Source organism: Lepidochelys olivacea, assembly GCF_965140295.1.
Source record: "Lepidochelys olivacea isolate rLepOli2 genome assembly, chromosome: 5".
NCBI lineage: Eukaryota > Metazoa > Chordata > Testudines > Cheloniidae > Lepidochelys > Lepidochelys olivacea.
This window is the reverse complement of record NC_140415.1, coordinates 58,499-78,315: the sequence shown is the minus strand read 5'-3', so window position 1 is coordinate 78,315 and position 19,817 is coordinate 58,499. Positions and strand designations below refer to the sequence as shown.

The 19,817-nt window shown below is 47.6% G+C and overlaps 1 protein-coding gene across 6 annotated transcripts in view; it reads left to right on the top strand.

Annotated features, from left to right (window-relative positions):
* ARHGEF39 (Rho guanine nucleotide exchange factor 39) overlaps window positions 1-19,817 on the top strand; it is a 69,926-nt gene that overhangs the window by 1,686 nt on the left and 48,423 nt on the right. The window contains exon 1 of one of the 6 annotated variants that reach the window (XM_084628190.1): window positions 5,832-5,972. The exons of 1 other annotated variant lie outside the window; for it this stretch is intronic. The gene's annotated coding sequence lies outside the window, so the exon portion shown is untranslated. 4 more of the 6 variants (XM_084628185.1, XM_084628189.1, XM_084628188.1 and 1 more) reach the window with 4 other exon arrangements.

Here is a 19,817-nt window from a genome sequence, read left to right as displayed (position 1 = left end):
CGCCTTTTATGATGAGATTACTGGTTCTGTGGATGAAGGGAAAGCAGTGGATGTATTGTTTCTTGACTTTAGCAAAGCTTTTGACACGGTCTCCCATAGTATTCTTGTCAGCAAGTTAAGGAAGTATGGGCTGGATGAATGCACTATAAGGTGGGTAGAAAGCTGGCTAAATTGTCGGGCTCAACGGGTAGTGATCAATGGCTCCATGTCTAGTTGGCAGCCGGTATCAAGTGGAGTGCCCCAAGGGTCGGTCCTGGGGCCGCTTTTATTCAATATCTTCATAAATGATCTGGAGGATGGTGTGGATTGCACTCTCAGCAAATTTGCGGATGATACTAAACTGGGAGGAGTGGTAGATACGCTGGAGGGGAGGGATAGGATACAGAAGGACCTAGACCAATTGGAAGATTGGGCCAAAAGGAATCTGATGAGGTTCAATAAGGATAAGTGCAGGGTCCTGCACTTAGGACGGAAGAACCCAATGCACAGCTACAGACTAGGGACCGAATGGCTAGGCAGCAGTTCTGCAGAAAAGGACCTAGGGGTGACAGTGGACGAGAAGCTGGATATGAGTCAGCAGTGTGCCCTTGTTGCCAAGAAGGCCAATGGCATTTTGGGATGTATAAGTAGGGGCATAGCGAGCAGATCGAGGGACGTGATCGTTCCCCTCTATTCGACATTGGTGAGGCCTCATCTGGAGTACTGTGTCCAGTTTTGGGCCCCACACTTCAAGAAGGATGTGGATAAATTGGAGAGAGTCCAGCGAAGGGCAACAAAAATGATTAGGGGACTGGAACACATGAGTTATGAGGAGAGGCTGAGGGAGCTGGGATTGTTTAGCCTGCAGAAGAGAAGAATGAGGGGGGATTTGATAGCTGCTTTCAACTACCTGAAAGGGGGTTCCAAAGAGGATGGCTCTAGACTGTTCTCAATGGTAGCAGATGACAGAACGAGGAGTAATGGTCTCAAGTTGCAGTGGGGGAGGTTTAGATTGGATATTAGGAAAAACTTTTTCACTAAGAGGGTGGTGAAACACTGGAATGCGTTACCTAGGGAGGTGGTAGAATCTCCTTCCTTAGAGGTTTTTAAGGTCAGGCTTGACAAAGCCCTGGCTGGGATGATTTAACTGGGAATTGGTCCTGCTTTGAGCAGGGGGTTGGACTAGATGACCTTCTGGGGTCCCTTCCAACCCTGATATTCTATGATTCTATGATTCTTTGGAACCCCCTTTCAGGTAGTTGAAGGCTACAATCAAATCTCCCCTCACTCTTCTCTTCTGCAGACTAAAGAAGCCCAGTTCCCTCAGCCTGTCCTCATAAGTCATGTGCCCCAGCCCCTTAATCATTTTTGTTGCCCTTCGCTGGACTCTCTCCAATTTGTTTCACATCCTTTCTGTAGTGGGGGCCCCAAAACTGGACGCAATACTCCAGATGTGGTCTCACTGGTGCCGAATAGAGGGGAATAATCACTTCCCTCAAACTGCTTTCAGTCCTCCTACTAATGCAGCCCAATATGCCGTTAGCCTTCTTGGCAACAAGGGCACACTGCTGACTCATACCCAGCCTCTCATCCACTGTAAAGCCCAGGTCCTTTTCTGCAGAACTGCTGCTGAGCCAGCATGGGGGAAGACTAGTGTGTGAAAAGGCAAGTGATTGTGACTGCTGTTGTTGGTAGCTACTGTTGCCGGCACCCAGTGCCGAGAGGCTGAACAACAGCTGGAGTGGTTCGTTACCCGGTGTGCTACACCCAATAATCACAACGGGGTGGAGAAGCAGAAAAGTTTATTTGCAGCTGCAAAAAGGTACAGGGAGAATAAAATCTCAAATCCTGCACAACAGAGCAGGAAGTTACACAGGCTTTTATACATCCTTTTTCCCAGCATACTTATCCAATAGCAAGCTGCTCCAAGTATCCATATAGCCAGCCAATCCAGTTCCCAGCTAGTTCCCTGATTCTCTGTATCATTTGTTAAACTATACATAAAGCTGCTTTATTCAGCATTGTTCTTCCATATCTCCCTTGTTTGGCCTTGCTTAGTTTCAGGCAGTCTGACTCTGCAACATACTGTTGCAGATTCTCAGCATAACTGCTGTGTGTGCCTCCAGGCGGGGGGGCCAAGGACACTTGGGCCTAGCACGCAGAGCTGCTGCGAGTGCCTCCAGGCAGGAGGCGGGGGGCCAAGGACACCGGGGCCTAGTGCGAGGGGGCTTTATCGACACTTGTGGTCTTCCATCCCCTCGAGTTACCTAGTGGCCATGCCCCAGTGTTCCCAACACTACCAATGTGGTGCTCTGCTCTTGTTCGATGATGATAACAGTCGGCTGCGTGCATGTTCCCTCTGTGTGCTGCCTCAGCTCTGCACAGATAGCTGACACAGCAGACCCTGAGAGAACCCCCAAAGACCACAGACTCTAGTAAGGTACGAAGGCACCCAACCAGGTTTATTGTCAAACGAAGCACAGTAATAGTTTCCTATAGACTCTACAGGACATACTACGAATATGTGCCCCCTGGCAATGGACACAGCTCAGTCAGTGGCGGGACACTCCACTGCCCCCTAGGCTGGACAAAGATATGCACTCCGGGACCTATTTTTATACAGTTGCAGAACAGATTACTCATCCCTACTGATGTATTGAGGTACAGCCCCTTGACCCATTAGGGTGCTGTCTCCTCCTTTGATCATGTTGGTTCAAACAAACAGATCTGTCCATCATGCTGTCCTTTTGACCCTGTCTTTGGGGTGCATCTGGCTGTTCCTTGTTATCTCTGTGAAGTGTCCTCGTATTGGGATGTCCAGGTGCCATCTTGGCACACATTCCTCTTATTACTACTTATATCATTAGCGTGTGCTTTCTAGGACCCCTTTTCTTGCCAAGTTCTGCAATTAGGGCCTGCCTCTGGCTCACAGCCCAGCTTTGCTTAGCAATGCCTGGAAGTACTTTGGTTCAGGCTTTGGGCCTCAGACCAGGCCTCTGATACAAGGGTTTATGTTTCAGGGCCTCTTACTGCAACTGTAACATCACTGTCTCATTCCTTCGCTCTAGGGCAGTGCTCCCCAGATTATTTAGAGCTATGAGTTTATTTACACAGTTTTTGTACTGCTTTAAATATAGTGTTTTAGAAACTGATAATTAAGCAGTCTAACACTTTAGTGTTGGGCACAATTGTAGTGGCATAAAGTGTACAGAACAGTCCTAAACCCAACTTCAAGAAAATTAAACAAATCATTCCCCACATCCCGCTTCAATTCTGTCATATGTTAAAAGCCTATCCAAAATGAGTAGTCACATGAAGTTCCTGTACATCTAAAAAAAACCTTGAAAATGGCTAGGCCATAGGAGCCAATTTAGTTGGGGATTGGTCGGGGATTGGTCATGCTTTGAGCAGGGGGTTGGACTAGATGACCTCCTGAGATCCCTTCCAACCCTGATATTCTATGATTCTATGACTCTGTGGGTGCTCTAGGGCTGGAGCACCCATGGGGAAAAATTAGTGGATGCTCTGCACCCACCAGCAGCACTGTAAAAAAAACAAAAGAAATAGTATTTTTCAATTCACCTAATACAAGTACTGTAGTGCAATCTCTTTATCATGAAAGTTGAATTTACAGATGTAGAATTATGTACAAAAAAACCAAAAGATAATAATTGAAAAATAAAACAATGTAAAGCTTTAGAGACTGCAAGTCTACTCAGTCCTACTTCTTGTTAAACCAATCGCTCAGACAAACAAATTTGTTCACATTTGCAGGAGATAATGCTGCCCACTTCTTATTTACAATGTCCCCTGAAAATGAGAACAGGCTTTCTCATGGCACTGTTGTAGCCGGCATCACAAGATATTTACGTGCCAGATGTGCTAAAGATTCATATGTCCCTTCATGCTTCAACCACCATTCCAGGGGACATGTATCCATCCTGATGACAGGTTCTGCTTGATAACAATCCAAAGCAGTGAGGACTGATGCATGTTCATTTTCATTATCTGAGTCAGATGCCATCAGCAGAAGGTTGACTTTCTTTTTTGGTGGTTGGGTTTATGTAGTTTCCTCATCAGAGTGTTGCTCTTTTAAGACTTTTGAAAGCATGCTCCACACCTCATTCCTCTCAGAGTTTGGAAGACGCCTCAGATTCTTAAACCTTGGGTTGAGTGCTGTAACTATCTGTCAAAATCTCACATTGGTACCTTCTTTGTGTTTTGTCAAATCTGCAGTGAAAGTGTTCTTAAAATGAACATATGCTGGGTCATCATCCGAGACTGCTATAACATGAAATATATGGCAGAATGCGGGTAAAACAGGGCAGGGGACATACAATTCTCCCCAAAAAAGTTCAGTCCATAGGTGCCGACTTCCCCTTTGCCCGGTGGGTGCTCAACCCCCACGCTACCCCTGGCCTTGCCCCTGCACTGCCCTCACCCCACCCCCATTCCACCCCTTCCCCAAAGTCCTCACCCCACCTTTTCCCACCTCAGCCCACCCCCTTCCTTCCCCTATTCCACTCCCTTCCCCAAGTCCCTGCCCCGCCTCTTCTCCGCCTGCTCCTCTGAAAAAAGTCCTAAGAGCAGCCAAACAGCTGTTAAGCGGGGGATCGGGAAGTGCTGGGCGGGGAGGAGCGGGGGACACGGCATGCTCGGTGAGCGGGGAGAAAAGTCAAGGAGGGGGAAGCTTGGCAGCCAGTGGGTGCAGAGCACCCACTAATTTTTCCCGGTGGGTGCTCCAGCCCCGGAGCACCCACGGAGTTGGCACCTATGGTTCAGTCACAAATTTAATTAAGGCATTATTTTTTTAACAAGCATCATCAGCATGGAAGCATGTCCTCTGGAATGGTGGCCAAAGCATGAAGGGGCATACTAATCTTTAGCATATCTGGCATGTAAATACCTCGCAATGCCGGCTACAAAAGTGCCATGCAAATGCCTGTTCTCACTTTCTGGTGACATTGTAATTAAGAAGAGAACAGCATTATCTCCTGTGAATGTAAACAAAACTTGTTTGTCTTAGTGATTGGCTGAAAGAAGTAGGACTGAGTGGACTCCTAGGTTCTGAAGTTTTACATGGTTTTGTTTTTGAGTGGTTATGTAACAAAAAAAAAATCTACATTTGTAAATTGCACTTTCACCACACAGAGATTGCACTAAGGTACTTGTATGAGGTGAATTGAAAAATACTATTTCTTTTGTTTATCTTTTACTGTGCAAGTACTGCCATTAATCAACAGCCCTATAAATACCCCCCTCTTCCCTCCTGTATATGTATTTATGCCAGTATGGAAGTGCTTACACCTGTATAGCTATAGCTTATCCTCAACAAATTGTTTCAATTGTACGTTCCAGGCGCCACCCACTGTCCTCCTGGCTGCTGCTTTCCTTTCATCTCTTTCCCTCAGACTCATTTTTAAAAATCTTTCACTTTATTCTTTCATCTTGAAGCTGTGCGCTCTCTCTCTCTCTCTCTTATGCCTGAACGATTGAGCTCAGATACTGCACCCCTTCCCCCGGCGACTCTCTCGCACCTCCTTTCCCCTCGGCGTGCTGACCACCCTGTTCGCCTGCTGCTCCCGAGCCGAGCCCTCCACTCTCCCGGCCTCTGCGCCGGATGGGTCCTTCCTAGCCTTTCCGTGGGGTGGAGGGACAGAGAGAACAAATGCTGCAAGGACAAACCACGGCGGCTCCCCAGTCCCTTACCGCAAAACGGGTCCTCAGACCCGCCCCGAGCTCGCCTCTTGCCACCGCCCGGCCCCCGGCCGCGCCTCCCCGCTTGCCTCAGACTCGCCGCCCGCCCCCGTTAGCTCCGCCCTCAGCTCTATTTGCCGCCCGGTCCCCTCCGGCCTGGCCCCCAGTCATCCCAGGCTCGGACTCGCCGTTCGCGGGCCCAAGCCGAGGACTAGGTGGGAAGCGCCCACCAGCCCGGCCTGGTCCGGACCGCTTGGGCGCTGCATTGTCTCCCCGCGCAGGAGGAGGAGGAAGAGGTGCTGTGCCCACTCCCCAGGCTCGCGGCGGCCGTTTGAATGCTGGTGGGTGGGAGGGAGGGAGGACGTGCTCTGCTCTACTCTGCCCGCCCTCTCTCTGGGCTCGCGCGGCGGCGGCCGTTTGAATGCTGGTGGGTGGGAGGGAGGACGTGCTGTGCTGTGCCCCGCCCCGGGCTCGCGCGGCGGCGGCCGTTTGAATGCTGGTGGGTGGGTGGGAGGGAGGACGTGCTCTGCTCTACTCTGCCCGCCCTCTCTCTGGGCTCGCGCGGCGGCGGCCGTTTGAATGCTGGTGGGTGGGAGGGAGGACGTGCTGTGCTGTGCCCCCCCCCGGGCTCGCGCGGCGGCGGCCGTTTGAATGCTGGTGGGTGGGTGGGAGGGAGGACGTGCTCTGCTCTACTCTGCCCGCCCTCTCTCTGGGCTCGCGCGGCGGCGGCCGTTTGAATGCTGGTGGGTGGGAGGGAGGACGTGCTCTGCTCTACTCTACTCTACTCTGCCCGCCCTCTCCCTGGGCTCGCGCGGCGGCGGCCGTTTGAATGCTGGTTGGTGGGTGGGTGGGAGGGAGGATGTGCTGTGCCCCCCCCCGGGCTCGCGCGGCGGCGGCCGTTTGAATGCTGGTGGGTGGGAGGACGTGCTGTGCCCCCCCCCCCCCGGGCTCGCGCGGCGGCGGCCGTTTGAATGCTGGTGGGTGGGAGGACGTGCTGTGCCCCCCCCCCCGGGCTCGCGCGGCTGCGGCCGTTTGAATGCTGGTGGGAGGGAGGACGTGCTCTGCTCTGCTCTGCTCTGCCCGCCCTCTCCCTGGGCTCGCGCGGCGGCGGCCGTTTGAATGCTGGTGGGTGGGTGGGAGGACGTGCTGTGCTGTGCCCCCCCCCCGGGCTCGCGCGGCGGCGGCCGTTTGAATGCTGGGGGAGGGGTGGTGCTATGCCATGCCCTGCCCTCGCCCCCTCTCCCTGGGCTCGCGCGGCGGCGGCCGTTTGAATGCTGGGGGAGGGGTGGTGCTATGCCATGCCATGCCCTCGCCCCCTCTCCCTGGGCTCGCGCGGCGGCGGCGGCCGTTTGAATGCTGGGGGAGGGGTGGTGCTATGCCCTGCCCCCGCCCCCTCTCCCTGGGCTCGCGCGGCGGCGGCCGTTTGAATGCGGGGCGGGGCGGCTCTGGCAGGGGGGGCCTGTTGCTGACTGAGGCCCAGCGAGCGCAGGTAATGGGGCGCTGGGTTCCTCCGGGGTCGGCTTCCCCCCCTTGGAGCCGCGCCCTGCCGCGGGCGACGTAATCTGTGCCCGGAGAGCACGCGGGGCTGTGCCGCTGTCCCGCCGATGTGTGAGAGCCTGTGAGGGCTGGCGGTAGGTCCGCTCCCCCGCTGTACCGGGTCGGGAGGGCCGTGCGCTGTCCCGTTGCATGGGGGGGACACGGCTGTGCCCCCCCCCGTATTCTTTGTGTCGGAGGAGGGAGGCAGAGTCCTGCGCTGTCCTGTGGGGTGAGGAGAGATCGTGTGTGTAGGGGCAGGAGGACCATGTGCTCTGCTGCTGCACTTTGTTGTCGGGGAAGAGGGAGAGCTGTGCTGGGGGCAGGAGAAATGACTGTAGGCGTTTATCCACAGTGGAATAGTCATTGGACCAGAGTGAGAAGGATTGACTCTCTGGTCCAGTCCTCCTGCTCCAGTTGCCCTTTCATTATTTATCCACAGTGGAACAGCTTCAACTGGAGAGCTGGAGGGAGGGAGCCCCACCTCAAAATATTCCATAGGTCAGTGGTCAGAGGATTCTCCTGAGAGGTGGGAGATGCCCTATTCAAATCTTTTACCCCTTACTTGATTGTAGGGCCCAAAAACCCATCTTCCCTTGCTCTGTGGCTCTCACTGAGTGCCTAGAGTGAGGTAGCAGTGTGCATGCTGAGAGGGCAAAACATAGGTGCCTAGGGAGCTTTTACTGTACCTCTAAAATGTAGGTGCCCACCAAGTTTAGCAGGAGTCTTGGGGATTTCCATGGAGCCAAAACTGGGACGTACGTGCCTCATTATCCTTGTGGATCTGTGCCCTAATCACTACTTGTGCCTCCCATAAGGGTAAAAAAAACTGAGCATGTTTAGTTTTGAGAAAAGAGCATTCAAATATGTAAAGGTCTGTTATATAAAGAGGACTGTGATCAGTTGTTCTCTGTGTCCACTGAAGGTAGGAAAAGCTGCAGATTAAGCCTATTGCTTCAAGGGAGATTTAGGTTAGATATTAGGAAAAGCTTTCTAATGATAAGGATAGTTAAGATCTGGAACAGGCTTCCAAGGGAGGCGGTGGAATCCATGTCATTTTTTAAGGTTTTTAAGAACAGATTGGACAAACCTTTGTCAGGGATGGCCTAGGTTTACATGGTCCTGCCTCCGTGCAAGGGGCTGGACTTAATGACTTCTTGAGGTGTCATGGAGTCTCCGGGCGATGCTCTGGAACTGCTCCCCACAAAGCCAGTCAGGACTCTGGTGAAGTCTCCTCTCTGTGAGCAGACTGTCTGCAGGACACACAGCTCTCACAACTAAAACCCCTCCAACGCATTATTAAGGATCTACAACCTATCCTAAAGGATGACCCAACACTCTCACAAATCTTGGGAGACAGGCCAGTCCTTGCCTACAGACAGCCCCGCAACCTGAAGCAAATACTCACCAACAACCACATACCACACAACAGAACCACTAACCCAGGAACTTATCCTTGCAACAAAGCCCGTTGCCAATTGTGCCCACATATCTATTCAGGGGACACCATCACAGGGCCTAATAACATCAGCCACACTATCAGAGGCTCGTTCACCTGCACATCCACCAATGTGATATATGCCATCATGTGCCAGCAATGCCCCTCTGCCATGTACATTGGTCAAACTGCACAGTCTCTACGTAAAAGAATAAATGGACACAAATCAGATGTCAAGAATTATAACATTCATAAACCAGTCGGAGAATACTTCAATGTCTCGTCACGCAATCACAGACATGAAGGTCGCTATCTTAAAACAAAAAAACTTCAAATCCAGACTCCAGCGAGAAACTGCTGAATTGGAATTCATTTGCAAATTGGATACTATTAATTTAGGCTTAAATAGAGACTGGGAGTGGCTAAGTCATTATGCAAGGTAGCCTGTTTCCTCTTGTTTTTTCCTACCCCCCCTCCCCCAGATGTTCTGGTTTAACTTGAATTTAAACTTGGAGACTGGTCAGTTTGGATGAGCTATTACCAGCAGGAGAGTGAGTTTGTGTGTGTATGGGGGTGGGGGGGATGTGAGAAAACCTGGATTTGTGCAGGAAATAGCCCAACTTGATGATCATGCACATTGTGTAAAGAGTTGTCACTTTGGATGGGTTATCACCAGCAGGAGAGTGAATTTGTGTGGGGGGGTGGAGGGTGAGAAAACCTGGATTTGTGCTGGAAATGGCCCACCTGATGATCACTTTAGATAAGCTATTACCAGCAGGACAGTGGGGTGGGAGGAGGTATAGTTTCATATTCTCTGTGTATATATAAAGTCTGCTGCAGTTTCCACGGTATGCATCCGATGAAGTGAGCTGTAGCTCATGAAAGCTCATGCTCAAATAAATTGGTTAGTCTCTAAGGTGCCACAAGTACTCCTTTTCTTTTTGCAAATACAGACTAACACGGCTGTTACTCTGAAAGCTCTCACAACTTCCACCTTCCTGGGTCTGACCTCGGAGCATTCAGCATCCTCTGCCCCTCCTGTGTGTGTGTGTCTCACTCACACACACACACACACACACTGTCTCTGTCTCTCTCTGGCATGCTGTGTCTCCTCCCTCCATTCCTGCTGCCTTGTAGAGTGTGAGGCTACATTAACAACTATGTGTTAACCGTTGAGAGCTCAGCTGAGTGCTAGTTCATCATTTAGCAGTAAGGCATTCCCCAGGAAATATCCCACCCTCTGACTCCACTACCTCAACTAAGCTTCACAATCATCATTGCTGTGTACAGTATTAAATTCTTTGTTTAAAACTTGTATTCTGTGTGTGTGTATTTATTTTGTCTGGCAAAAAAAATTTCCCTGGAACCTAACCCCCCACTATATTTACATTAATTCTTATGGGGAAATGGGATTCGCTTAACATCGTTTTGCTTAAAGTAGCATTTTTCAGGAACATAACTACAACGTTAAGTGAGGAATTACTGTAGTTTAATATAGGATTGGCGACAAGTGTTGTCTGTGGTGACAGATCTGAGGTACAATTGACCTGGGGTAAGTGACTCGTCCTTTGAAATTGAGAGGAACCTGAATATTGTTGTGATTTTTGGTGTAAGGGACCATCTATCACAAAGGCAGGCTCGCCTTGGTGGTAAGATAGACCAGAGTATCCAAGAGGACTGTCTGACACCATGTTAAGGCTGTTATAGTGCTTAAGGAGTTCACCCTTAATGCTGGGTTGGTGAGATCTAAGTACAGAACTCACAATCAGTTAGCCATTTGTGCGCTGGTTTGTAACAGTCTGATCTGAGGTTGGTACTCATGCTCTTGAGCCACTCCAGCCACTGGGGCAGAAGGTGTGTGGAGGGTAGAAAGGAGTGGCTGGAGCTATCTGGCTATCTTCAGATGGCAATGGTCCCTAGGTGATGTGATGAAGGGAAGGGTTTTGAAGAATAGGACAAAAATCTTGAACCTGATGTAGTTAAAGTGGGAGAGGCTGATGGTTTTAGTGGCTATGTTTTGAATGGATGGGAGATAGGGCATAGGTGGGTGTGATGTGGGTGCGGTGTTGAAGAGGTGAAAATAATGAAGCCCAGAGATGAGGGTTCTGCAAATTCACACCCTCCCGCACGTAGCGTCACCTGGTGATCCTAATGTAGTACAGAGATTCAAAAATCTGGAGAGTCTCGGTCTGTCAGGTCAGCATGCAGTTCTCTGAACATAGACACGTCTTAAACTTTACCTGGTTCTTTGGTCTAACCAAAAACCGTGGGCTACAGTAATAGATTAGGATCAGAAAGGATCATTATGATCAACTAGTCTGACCTCCTGTATAACAGATCATAGAAACTCACTTATTTTCTGCATCAAACTTATAATTTCTGGTTAAAACAAAGCGTGTCTTTTTCAAAATGAGACTCAGTCTTGACTTAAAGATTTTCAAGTATCCTTGTGTAAGTCCCAATGGTAAATTATCCTCACTGTATTTTTTTTAGATGCGCCTTTATTTCTAATCTGAATTTGTCAGCTTCCAGACACTAGCTCTCATTAGGCCTTTGTTTGCTAGATTGAAGAGACCTCTGCTATCAGAAATCTCTCCCCCCTCCCCCACCCTCCGAGATAAATGTAGACAATGATCAAGTCACCGATTTACCTTCTCGTGGATAAATTAAATAGATTGAGTTTGAGTCTCTCACAATTAAGGCACACTTTCCAAACCTTGGTTAATTCTTGTAACTCTTTTCTGAATCCTTCCCAATTTGTCAGCATCCTTTTTGGAAGTGTGGACCCTAGAACTGGATGCAGTGTTCCAATAATGGTCTAATTAATGCTATATACAGAGGTAATACCACCTCCCTGGTCCTACTTGACAGTCCCCTGCATCCTAGGATCATGTTTGCCCTTTTAACTACAGCATTGTACTGGGAGCTCATGTTCAATGGACTATCTACTGTGATCCTAGTCCTTTGCAGCCTAAGCTGCTTTTCACGATTCAGTCCTCTGTCTTATAAGTGTAAGCCTGTGGCTACATTTCTAGAGAGAAGGAGCCCTATGTGCCATCTAGTGGTGAACCAAAGGAAAAGATTTCGGAGTTACAGTGGTGTTAGTCTGTATACGCAAAAAGAAAAGGAGTACTTGTGGCACCTTAGAGACTAACCAATTTATTTGAGCATAAGCTTTCGTGAGCTACAGCTCACTTCATCAGATGCATACTGTGGAAAGTACAGAAGATCTTTTTATACACACAAACCATGAAAAAATGGGTGTTTATCACTACAAAAGGTTCTCTCTCCCCCCACCCCACTCTCCTGCTGGTAATAGCTTAACTAAAGTGATCACTCTCCTTACAATGTGTAAGATAATCAAGGTGGGCCATTTCCAGCACAAATCCAGGGTTTAACAAGAACATCCGGGGGGCGGGGGTAGGAAAAAACAAGGGGAAATAGGTTACCTTGCATAATGACTTAGCCACTCCCAATCTCTATTCAAGCCTAAGTTAATTGTATCCAATTTGCAAATGAATTCCAATTCAGCAGTCTTTCGTTGGAGTCTATTTTCGAAGTTTTTTTTGTTGAAGGATAGTCACTTTGAGATCAGAAATCAAGTGACCAGAGAGATTGAAGTGTTCTCCGACTGGTTTATGAATGTTATAGTTCTTGACATCTGATTTGTGTCCATTTATTCTTTTACGTAGAGACTGTCCAGTTTGACCAATGTACATGGCAGAGGGGCATTGCTGGCACATGATGGCATATATCACATTGGTGGATGTGCAGGTGAATGAGCCTCTGATAGTGTGGCTGATGTTATTAGGCCCTGTGATGGTGTCCCCTAAATAGATATGTGGGCACAGTTGGCAACGGGCTTTGTTGCAAGGATAGGTTCCTGGGTTAGTAGTTCTGTTGTGTGGTATGTGGTTGCTGGTGAGTATTTGCTTCAGTTTTGGGGGCTGTCTGTAGGCAAGGACTGGCCTGTCTCCCAAGATTTGTGAGAGTGTTGGGTCATCCTTCAGGATAGGTTGTAGATCCTTGATAATGTGTTGGAGGGGTTTTAGTTGAGGGCTGAAGGTGACGGCTAGTGGCGTTCTGTTATTTTCTTTGTTAGGCCTGTCCTGTAGTAGGTGACTTCTGGGAACTCTTCTGGCTCTATCAATCTGTTTCTTCACTTCCGCAGGTGGGTATTGTAGTTGTAAGAATGCTTGATAGAGATCTTGTAGGTGTTTGTCTCTGTCTGAGGGATTGGAGCAAATGCGGTTGTATCGCAGAGCTTGGCTGTAGACAATGGATCGTGTGGTGCGGTCAGGGTGAAAGCTGGAGGCATGTAGGCAGGAATAGCGGTCAGTAGGTTTCCGGTATAGGGTGGTGTTTATGTGACCATTGTTTATTAGCACTGTAGTGTCCAGGAAGTGGATCTCATGTGTGGACTGGACCAGGCTGAGGTTGATGGTGGGATGGAAATTGTTGAAAACATGGTGGAATTCCTCGAGGGCTTCTTTTCCATGGGTCCAGATGATGAAGATGTCAGCAATATAGCGTGTACGTGTCCAGGTATATAACCGAGGATATAAAAGACCCCTGAGATCTCCATTTTGTCTCTTTCCTGCCCTGATTCTCTGGACTATGGATTGACAACAAAAAGGAGCATACTGAAATATGGAATGAGGCCCTCCCAATCTTTTGGAAATTACCAGAGAGACTTTACAAGCCAGCAGTCTATACTATCATTGCTACAAACCTGATAAGGACTTTGTAATTTTTTGTATGTATATGACCTGTTAACCATTGTTAAGTCTATTTTTTTTCTTTTTATTATTAAACCTTTAGTTTTTAGTCACTGAAGGATTGGAATTAGCATGATTATTTGTAAGATCTGAGTTATATATTGACCTGGCTAAATGGCTGATCTCTTGAGATTAGACCAGGGGTGGCCAAACTATGGCTCATGAGCCACATGCAGCTTTTTTACCATTAAAGTGCAGTTCAAGGCCCTCCCCTCCCCCCCAATTCCCCCCATTCTGCACCTACCAGACTGGGGGGAAGCTCAGGATCTCTGCCCCGCAGCAGGGTGGTGCGGTAGGGGGTTCTGCCATATTTTTCAGCAGTTTGTCCTGAATCTGGCATTCAGGACAATCTCAGCTGTGACCCACTGAGGCACGGTGACTGATGGTCGTAGAAGCATCAGTTATCTGCAATCTGAAGTCTGTCCAGGTGGATTCAGCATCAGTGTACTCTAGCAGGGTCTCAAACTTGTTCAAGATGTCAGCTACATAGTTAAGACACCTTGCTCAAATGAGCCCACCTTACCAAGTGATCCAGTTCGGCCTACATAACTGATGTGTCCCCATCGTTATTTTTCTATTCCATCAATTTTTTTGTGTGCTCTGCAAACTTTACCAATAATGATATTGGAGAAAATACAAAATCACAGATAGACATTGAATAGTATTGGGCCAAAAACACATCCCCGTGGACCCCATAGTCCAGGAGTGGCCAAATTTACTGACCCTCCGAGCCGCATATGATAATCTTCAGAAGTTCAAGAGCCTGGTGCACCTGCCAAGGCTCAGAGCTTCTGCCCTGCGGCAGGGTGGGGGCTAGGGGCTTCAGCCTGGGGCTTCAGCAAGAGTGGGACTGAAGTCCTGAGCCCCAGCAGGAGCCTCCTGTGGGGTTGAAGCCCCTAGACCCCTCTCCCTGCTGAGCAGAAGCCCCTAGTCCCACCATCCTACTGCTGGGCAGAAGTCTTGAGTCTCCCGCCCCACCATGGGGCATGGGGGGCTCCGCGAGGCGCACTTTAACTGTAAAAGAGCCGCGTTTAGCCACCCCTGCCACAGTCTATTCCCAAAATTAGCATTATCTAATATCAATAAAACACGTTAAATGGATTAAGAACTGATAAATCTCAAAGTAGTTGTGAAAGTTGAATCATCACTGAATATGCGTTTTTTCTAGTGGGATTCCACAGAGTTCAAGGCTTCATGCTATTCAGTATTTTTATGAAGGGTCTAGAAGTAAATAAAAACTCATTAGTGATTTAAAGAAAAATTGACACAAAGACTTACCGCGACAAATGAGGACAAGATAGTCATTCAGGAGCCATCTGGATTGCTTATCAATCTGGGTCCATTCAAACAAAATGAATTTTAATACAGCCAAATGCAAGGTCCTCCACCTAGTAACGATGAATGTACACCGTACCTACAGAATGTGGGACTATATCCTGGAAAGCAGTGACTGAAAAGGATTTAGGGGTCATAGTGGAAAAACAACTCAACATGAGCTCCCAGTGCAATGCAGGTTTCAGAGTAGCAATGCAGTGGCAAAGTAGCTTAATGCATTCATTGATATATAAACAGTGAATAGAGAGATGATTTTTATCTCTGTATATGGTATTGGTGAGACAGATACTAGAATACTGCATACAGTTACCTTTTTCCTGCATACTTTTTAGAGCGTTGACACCAGAAGAGGATGTAGAGAAGAGCCACAAAAATGACTTGAGGGCTAGAAAAAATGCCTTACAGTGCAAGACTTAACAAGCTCTATCTGTTTAACTTACCCAGAAGAAAACTGAGAGATGATGTGATGTTTTTGGGAGCAATCCATGCCAGAAAGGGGTTCATTCAACACCTGCCTTGCATCTTCGGGTGCCTTATATGCTATGCTGCTGTGGCTCACAGCTGTGACACCAACAGCTAGCATACAAGGATGAAGGTCTCACTCTGGCTTGCACTGCCTGGATATTTTTGCTGGGGGCCCTCTATAACCCTTCTAGCTCCACAGTTTTCCCAAAAACATTTTTCTGCAGTGTTCAACCTCTCAAAACTGTAACACTCTCAAAACCTTATCAAATTTGCTGCTTCTTTAAAGAGACAGTATGTAGCAGCTGGTTAGCTTAACTGCAATTGACACACCGTCCACTTCAGTACACAGGTCTGAGTTGGTTTGTAGTAAAAGTAAAATGAGTTTAACAACAGAACACAGATTTACATGATACCATGTAGAAGAGGACTAGATATAGAAATGGTTACAAACAAAAGTAAAAATAGACTTAAGAGAGTCTTTTGTTGAAAGTAGTTTTCTCACCAGTCATTCTTCTAGCAGGCTGGCCAGGCTTTAGCCAAGATCCAACAGAGAGCTCAAAGCACTTCATTTCTTTGCCTCGGGTGACGGATAACCCAAAGTCTTTTTCCCAGTTACATATAGTCCCCAAATTTCAGTGTCCTGATGTCAAGAGCCAGGAAGGTCCCCTGAGGTTTGTCTCTTCTCTCCTCCTGGGGGGGCAATGCCATCTTGATCAAGGTTTCTGCCCCACCCCACCCCTGTGAGTTCCCATGTGATGTTCCTTGCTGCAATTTTGCAGTGCAAGTGAAATCTTTCCCCAACTGCTTTGTTTACATGCTGATGTATCTCCATTGTCCAGGGCTTGCTCAGCAGATGGGGAATTCACAATCTTTTGTCTAAGAAAAAATGTGTATCAGCTTTTCTTAACATGCCTGATTTAGACACATTTTAGTCACATATTTCCAGCACATCTGTGTAATTCTTTGCAGGTTAACCATACATCCATCACACAAGAATATTAATGATTTTTGAGTTACTAGTTCTCCAATGATGTATTACAACACACTGTTGCCATATTATTTATTTAGAAGGTGCCTAGGAAGCAGTGACCTGGTCAGGCCAGCTGAGACTCACTGCTACACACCAGGTGGTACCTTGCCCTCTGGCATTGGGGTTCTCTTAGGGTCACAGATGACTTGGTGACAGTTTACAAGTATCTTCAAAGGAAGAAAATACTGGATGTAAAAGCTTTTCAGCCTAGTGGAGAAAGGTGTAATAAGAACCACTAGCTGAAAGCTGAAGCCAGATGGATTCAGATCAGAAATAAGGCAAAACATTTTAACAGTGAACTACAAGAACAAACAGCTACCACAGGAAGTGCTGGATTTTCCAACTCTTGAAGTCTTCAGATCAAGAATTGGATGTCTTTCAGGAAAATATGCTTTAGTCAGACACAAATTATTCAATTCAGTACAGGTTTACCTGGGTAAAATTCCATGGTCTGTGTTAAACAAAAGGTCAAACTAGGTGATCTAATGGTCCCACTGGTCTCAAAATCTGTGAGTCCCAGTTTACAACTACTTCCTGAGATCTGTCAGTGAGCCAGTTCTTAATGCAATTAATATGGCCTAAACTGACTTTGTATAATAATTTTTTTTATCAGAATGTCATGCAGGACTAAATCAAATGCCTCCTAGAATTCTAAGTATATTATGTCAGCACGGTTATCCTCTATCAGCCAAATTTGTGATTTCAGAAAAAATACCAGGTTTCTTTGACACGTCCCCTTTTCCATAACATCTTGATTAGGAAAAAGAAAAGGAGTACTTGTGGCACCTTAGAGACTAACCAATTTATTTGAGCATAAGCTTTCGTGAGCTACAGCTCACTTCATCAGATGCATTCAGTGGAAAATACAGTGGGGAGATTTATATACATAGAGAACATGAAACAATGGGTGTTACCATACACACTGTAACAAGAGAGTGATCACTTAAAGTAAGCTATTACCAGCAGGGGGGTGGGAGGGGGACCTTTTGTAGTGATAATCAAGGTGGGCCATTTCCAGCAGTTGACAAGAACATCTGAGGAACAGTGGGGGGTGAAGGGGGGGAATAAACATGGGGAAATAGTTTTACTTTGTGTAATGACCCATCCACTCCCAGTCTCTATTCAAGCCTAAGTTAATTGTATCCAGTTTGCAAATTAATTTCAATTCAGCAGTCTCTCCTTGGAGTCTGTTTTTGAAGTCTTTTTGTTGTAATATTGCGACCTTTAGGTCTGTAATTGAGTGACTAGAGAGATTGAAGCGTTCTCCGACTGGTTTATGAATGTTATTCTTGACATCTGATTTGTGTCCATTTATTCTTTTACGTAGAGACTGTCCAGTTTGACCAATGTACATAGAATCATAGAATATCAGGGTTGGAAGGGACCCCAGAAGGTCATCTAGTCCAACCCCGTGCTCGAAGCAGGACCAATTCCCAGTTAAATCATCCCAGCCAGGGCTTTGTCAAGCCTGACCTTAAAAACCTCTAAGGAAGGAGATTCTACCACCTCCCTAGGTAACGCATTCCAGTGTTTCACCACCCTCTTAGTGAAAAAGTTTTTCCTAATATCCAATCTAAACCTCCCCCACTGCAACTTGAGACCATTACTCCTCGTTCTGTCATCTGCTACCATTGAGAACAGTCTAGAGCCATCCTCTTTGGAACCCCCTTTCAGGTAGTTGAAAGCAGCTATCAAATCCCCCCTCATTCTTCTCTTCTGCAGGCTAAACAATCCCAGCTCCCTCAGCCTCTCCTCATAAGTCATGTGTTCCAGACCCCTAATCATTTTTGTTGCCCTTCGCTGGACTCTCTCCAATTTATCCACATCCTTCTTGAAGTGTGGGGCCCAAAACTGGACACAGTACTCCAGATGAGGCCTCACCAATGTCGAATAGAGGGGAACGATCACGTCCCTCGATCTGCTCACTATGCCCCTACTTATACATCCCAAAATGCCATTGGCCTTCTTGGCAACAAGGGCACACTGCTGACTCATATCCAGCTTCTCGTCCACTGTCACCCCTAGGTCCTTTTCCGCAGAACTGCTGCCTAGCCATTTGGTCCCTAGTCTGTAGCTGTGCATTGGGTTCTTCCGTCCTAAGTGCAGGACCCTGCACTTATCCTTATTGAACCTCATCAGATTTCTTTTGGCCCAATCCTCCAATTTGTCTAGGTCCTTCTGTATCCTATCCCTCCCCTCCAGCGTATCTACCACTCCTCCCAGTTTAGTATCATCCGCAAATTTGCTGAGAGTGCAATCCACACCATCCTCCAGATCATTTATGAAGATATTGAACAAAACCGGCCCCAGGACCGACCCTTGGGGCCCTCCACTTGATACCGGCTGCCAACTAGACATGGAGCCATTGATCACTACCCGTTGAGCCCGACAATCTAGCCAGCTTTCTACCCACCTTATAGTGCATTCATCTAGCCCATACTTCCTTAACTTGCTGACAAGAATACTGTGGGAGACCGTGTCAAAAGCTTTGCTAAAGTCAAGAAACAATACATCCACTGCTTTCCCTTCATCCACAGAACCAGTAATCTCATCATAAAAGGCGATTAGATTAGTCAGGCATGACCTTCCCTTGGTGAATCCATGCTGGCTGTTCCTGATCACTTTCCTCTCATGCAAGTGCTTCAGGATTGATTCTTTGAGGACCTGCTCCATGATTTTTCCAGGGACTGAGGTGAGGCTGACTGGCCTGTAGTTCCCAGGATCCTCCTTCTTCCCTTTTTTAAAGATTGGCACTACATTAGCCTTTTTCCAGTCATCCGGGACTTCCCCGGTTCGCCACGAGTTTTCAAAGATAATGGCCAATGGCTCTGCAATCACAGCCGCCAATTCCTTCAGCACTCTCGGATGCAACTCGTCTGGCCCCATGGACTTGTGCACGTCCAGCTTTTCTAAATAGTCCCTAACCACCTCTATGGTTACATGGCAGAGGGGCATTGCTGGCACATGATGGCATATATCACATTGGTGGATGTGCAGGTGAACGAGCCTCTGATAGTGTGGCCGATGTGATTAGGCCCTATGATGGTGTCCCCTGAATAGATATGTGGACATAGTTGGAAATGGGCTTTGTTGCAAGGATAGGTTCCTGGGTTAGTGGTTCTGTTGTGTGGTTGCTGGTGAGTATTTGCTTCAGTTTTGGGGGCTGTCTGTAAGCAAGGACTGGCCTGTCTCCCAAGATCTGTGAGAGTGATGGGTCATCCTTCAGGATAGGTTGTAGATCCTTGATAATGCGCTGGAAAGGTTGTAGTTGGGGGCTGAAGGTGATGGCTAGTGGCGTTCTGTTATTTTCTTTGTTGGCCCTGTCCTGTAGTAGGTGACTTCTGGGTACTCTTCTGGCTCTGTCAATCTGATTCTTCACTTCAGCAGGACACAAATCAGATGTCAAGAATTATAATATTCAAAAACCAGTCGGAGAACACTTCAATCTCTTTGGTCACTTGATTACAGACCTAAAAGTTGCAATTCTTCAACAAAAAAACTTCAAAAACAGACTCCAACGAGAGACTGCTGAAATGGAATTAATTTGCAAACTGGATACAAT